The sequence below is a fragment of the Peromyscus eremicus genome, chromosome 10 (genome assembly GCF_949786415.1).
Source record: "Peromyscus eremicus chromosome 10, PerEre_H2_v1, whole genome shotgun sequence".
Lineage (NCBI taxonomy): Eukaryota > Metazoa > Chordata > Mammalia > Rodentia > Cricetidae > Peromyscus > Peromyscus eremicus.
This window is the reverse complement of record NC_081426.1, coordinates 15,818,383-15,823,940: the sequence shown is the minus strand read 5'-3', so window position 1 is coordinate 15,823,940 and position 5,558 is coordinate 15,818,383. Positions and strand designations below refer to the sequence as shown.

The window sequence follows — 5,558 nt, the reverse complement described above, 5'->3', positions numbered from 1 at the left end:
TTGTCTCAGAATTGATGTGCTGCATTAGTAAGAATCAAAGACAGTACTGAAGACTTCAGTAAAGGGTAGTAGATTTGTGAGTAGTATCATTCTGTTAATTTTATTCTGCTTCTGGTTTTTTGTTCAGTTTAGGCATACAATTTAATTTTTTCAATCTATTCAACACTATAACTAGTGGTATAAAAATCAACCTCTGTTTTGCATAATCTGTACAGCAGATAAGATGTTTTATTCTGTTGTGGTCAAACAAACATCTTCTGAGGAAAATAAAGATTTATTTGAATCTTACCCCGCCTGTTTGTAAACATTTATCAGAATGCTAGATGGTTCTGAAATTACAATACAAAGTTATTTCCATTGATCCACCAAAATGACAGTTTCATAACTGTTTTCAGAATTACTTGTGTTAAGATCCTGTAAACATCATATAATAAGAAGTCACAAGCACAATTGTAAAGGAAGGAATTATCCCTAAAACATACATGAGGATCCAGTGAGACGTAAAGACATGATGAGGTGTGTGCAGTTTCTATGCCTGCAGGGCTTGGGATGCTTTTTACCAGGCTTCCCAGCTACTTGCACTGCAAATGATACAATATCCACTGTTAACTTACCATGTCTCTATTTTTTTACTTTATCATTGTCATAGCTTATTTTGTTTTTATTTTTGGAAATTACTTATTCACAAATAATGTAAGTTGATGATTAATGCTTGATAACTAGTGATAAAAATCAACCTATTGCTGGGTGGTGGTGGCACATGCCTTTAATCCCAGCACTCAGGAGGCAGAGCCAGGTAGATCTCTGTGAGTTCGAGGTCAGTTTGGTCTACAAAGCAAGATTCAGGACAGGCACCAAAACTACACAGAGAAACCGTGTTGAAAAAACTGAAACAAACAAACAAACAAACAAACAAACAAAACGAACAAAACACCAATCTATTACCAAATATTTACAAACAATGTAATTTCCTCAATTAACTCTTGAGGGGAATTAGAAGGGATTTTTCTTCCTTCATTTCTTAATGCTACTCATAAACTCTCTAGTAAAATGTACTGAACCTTCCCTTTCAGAAAAAATATTTCAACAAAGCCATAGAGTACAGATGTAAACAATGTAGAACAGGTTTAAAGTTTTAGTGATAGGTGTCTTTAAGCAGAAGTAAACTGACTGTGATTGTGAAGGACATTATTTCTCATAATGTGAACCAAGAAGCCATTGTAGCTATTTCTTTACACTCAAATTATGTTCCATTTTCAAAGTGTAAGATAAACATTGGTTACTTAGAATTTTGACAGAAATGTTAGAGAAATAACTATCTAAGATGTACAAATACATAATATAGGTATATGAGTAATTGTGTATGCCTACTTCCCACTACATCAAAATTATTTTTTATGTTATAAAGAAATGAAAATTGAATTATTAGTAATATATACCAGGACAATAGGTAAATACCCTCCCCTTTTTACCTTGCCTATCTCCTCCTTTACTTTCCCAGAAAAAACTCTCTATAAAGAGAAAAATTAAATTAAATTTACCATATAGTGAAATCAGAGAATTCATTGGTGAATGATGGAACCTGCATACCATTTTAAAGGAACTTATTAGGAATTTTCACATCACTGGTATACTATTAGAACTACCAAGAGAAAAGTAGCAGGTGAGAGAGAAAAGACTCAAATTAGTAGAACAGAAGATGTTAAAGGCCTTTACAAAAATAAGAAGGATGATATCAATAGTATGAAAATCAATTAAATTATTTGGATAAAACTAGGAAGTTGATATAAGGAAAGAAACCCCAAATCTGACTCAAATTGAAGTACACAGTATAACTAATATTATAATCAATAAAGATATGGTCAAAATTATATCACTTGTGTTAGTTTGGTTTTCTATTGCTGTGAAGAGACATCATGAACTCTTAGAAAAGAAAACAATTATCTGAGGATGGCTTACAGTTTCAGAGGTTTAGTCCAATATCATCATGATGGGGAGCATCATGGCAGGCAGGCAGATGTGCTGCTGGAGTAGTAGCTGAGAGTCCCAACAGGAAGTTGACTGAGATATTCGGTGTTGTCATGAGCATAGCAAATCTCAAAGCCTGCCTCAACAGTCACACACTTCCTCCAACTAGGCCATATCCACTTCAATAAAGCCACACCTCCTAATATTTCCACTCCTTTTGAGCTTATGGGAGCCAATTACATTCAAACTACCACATCCCCCAAGCCAGTCACTCATCAGTAGAACTCTTTGAAAGTATTAGAAGGATTAGGAAGTGTCCATGCTGGGCCCAGTCTCTCTTGGCCTGCAGATCAGGATATTGCTCTCAGCTACTGGCCCAGTGTCATGTGTGCCCCCATGCTTCCCATCATGATGAAAATGGAAGAAACCTTTGAAACTGTATTCAAGCCCCATAATTAAATGCTTTCTTTTATCTTTGGTCGTGATGTCTTTTCACAGCAATAGAACAGTGACAAAGACAGTTGGAAAAATATTTGATTCCAGAACATATGTAAAAACCCAAGCTGATGCAGGAAAGCATGGTGATATGCTGTAATCCCAGGTCTTGTAAGGCAAAGAAAAACAGATCTCTGGGTCTTACTGTCCAACCACTATAGCCAGTCCCAGACCAGTGACAGAGCCTGTCTCAAAAATGATAGAAAAAAAAAAAGAATTGAGATGTATTGTCATCCGTTAGGAACAATATCTGAGCATAGCCTCTACTTCTTCACAGCTGTTCCTACATACTCATGCATATATACACAAATTGCCTCAATAACCAAAATTCACAGATATCCACAGAGGAAATATGAAAATCTATTAACGTTTCAACAGATAGGGAAATATTAATTGGCATATCACAACAACCTTACATGATAGGAACCATTCATTTTCAGGAATAACAGCAATGAAACTCACAGTCAGCATCATATTGAATTGTAGAAAACTGCTTGATTATTTCATGAAAAAGACTAATGTCTGTTTTTGGTACTCTACAGTAATCTATTATGCACTTGATGTTTCATTGAGTCATTAGGCACTTTAATGAGAAGATATTCAGACTTGAATAGGAATAAAATATTCATTTCTGATAAGCATAAACTTATGTGTGGAAAAATCTTGGTGAAACAAATAAATCAAGGTATTAGAAATAATAAATAGGTTGACCAACACTTCATGTTTGTACACAAAGTGAAATATATTAAACATAATCAAGAAAATAATACTTTGCATGATACCTTCAACATAATCTATTGCTTCTCTGTGCCCTTAGATTTCTGTCTAGTGGTTTTTAAATTCTAGAAGAACTGAGAAGCCTGAACATTGTCATTTACTCTAGAAAGTGCTTTAAAATAATGGAGCATTGGAGAATACCTTTGGAGTATGAAAATCCCTGTAATTGGAACCAAAGTGTCATTCATAGATCCTTAGCAGCACATTATATTTGCTATCATTTTATTTCTAGTTGGAACACCAATATTCCCGTATATTCTTTATAATGGTGCTGCATACCTCCAAAGTAACTATGGGAATCATTGTTGACATACTTGATACCTCAGATTCATGCATGCAAATTTTCATCTCCGTAACTCTTGAGAACAGAACACACCAATAATGGCATAAAACCCTTGTGAAGAGACCTTTGAATTCATTTTTGATCTTAGAAAGCATTCCAGAATCCACGTTAATGGATGCCAATTATGTCATGGGCTGTCGCATGTTGTCTAGATACAGCTACACTTCTTGGTTTTTTTTTTTAATATAAAATAATTACTTTTATTGATACATACACATCAGGCATTACTCTGTCTATGGATGTTTTTCCTCTATTCTATATTTCTTTTTTTTTTTTTAAATTTTTATTTTGCAATACAATTCAGTTCTACTAATCAGCCACGGATTCCCTTGTTCTCCCCCCTCCCGCCCCCCTCACCTTCCCCCCAGCCCACCCCCCATTCCCATCTCCTCCAGGTCAAAGCCTTCCCCGCAGACTGAGATCAACTTGGTAGACTCAGTCCAGGTAGGTCCAGTCCCCTCCTCCCAGGCCGAGCCAAGCGACCCTGCATAGGCCCCAGGTTTCAAACAGCCGACTCATGCAATGAGCACAGGACCCGGTCCCACTGCCTGGATGCCTCCCAAACAGATCAGGCCAATCAACTGTCTCACCCACTCAGAGGGCCTGATCCGGTTGGTGACCCCTCAGCCATTGGTTCATATTTCATGTGTTTCCGTTTGTTTGGCTATTTATCTCTGTGCTTTATCCGACCTTGGTCTCAACAATTCTCGCTCATATAAACCCTCCTCATTCTCATTAATTGGACTCCCAGAGATCCACCTGGGGCCTAGTCATGGATCTCTGCATCCAGATCCCTCAGTAGTTGGATGAGGTTTCTAGCACGACAATTAGGGTGTTTGGCCATCCCATCACCAAAGTAGGTCAGTTCGGACTGTCTCTCGACCATTGCCAGCAGTCTGTTGTGGGGGTATCTTTGTGGATTTCTGTGGGCCTCTCTAGCACTTTGTTTCTTCCTATTCTCATGTGGTCTTCATTTACCATGGTCTCCTATTCCTTGTTCTCCCTCTCTGTTTTTGATCCAGCTGGGATCTCCCACTCACCCAAGCTCTCTTTCCCTCGACCCTCGCCCTTCACTATCCCCACTCATGTCCAGGCTGTTCTCGGCCTTTTGGCTAAGATCAAGTGTAGTATCTGTTCTTATCAGTTTAATATCGGTTTTTGTTTTTTTAAGTAGGAGAGAAAATAATGTTCTTTTTATTTCTAACCAAATCACTGAAACAATCCTGAAATGTCTCTTGAAATTGTGTTAGTCCTAGACTTATGGTTCAAAATAGCATGTGTGAGGAACAAACCTTCAGAACAGAATGAAGAGAAACAATAGTAGAAAACGAAGAAACCCTTGACTTCAAAAAAAGAGACAAGGATTGTTTTTTACACCTGAAGTACCTGGTGGCCTTTCTGGGTTCAGATGGGGAGTTTCAGCCCTGGTGAGATTCTTTAATATGAGGAACACTGTGTATGAATCAGGAATTTTGGGTTGTGTTGTCTATATTTCTGAGCTTTCTAGATCTGTATGGGACATGACAACTCTACTCTGATTTTCCAGAGAAAGAGCAATAAGATATTCATGAAGAGCTAAGGAAAAATATAAGCCACCAGCTTATTACTTCTTATACCACAGACAATTAAAATTTATGCTATGCCTTTATTTAAGAAGAAAATCCCGGGTCAATTTGTCACTTTAGTGGTGGGTGAGATCTGGGAGAAACAGTAATTCAAAATAAGGTGAATACTTGAATGGTTTAAAGGGGAAAAGGTCAATGCTGCATGGTATCCTTTGCCTTGTTTCACATGTGTCTATGTCAAACCCAACATGTTGGAGATGATGTTTGCTGATTGGATTGAAATCTTTTTCATATGATCGGTATGGCTAGAATGGTACTTTTATGGCTCCTGACTTACAGGGAAGCAAGTTTTCAGGAGAAGGGTTGTGAAATATTGTGAAGGAATTCCCTGCATTTCTTAATCTATGTTG

The 5,558-nt window shown here is 37.2% G+C and overlaps 1 pseudogene; it reads left to right on the top strand.

The window, feature by feature from the left end:
• Positions 1-4,675: 4,675 nt before the first annotated feature.
• On the top strand, positions 4,676-4,797 carry LOC131921345 (U2 spliceosomal RNA; annotated as a pseudogene).
• Positions 4,798-5,558: the final 761 nt, after the last annotated feature.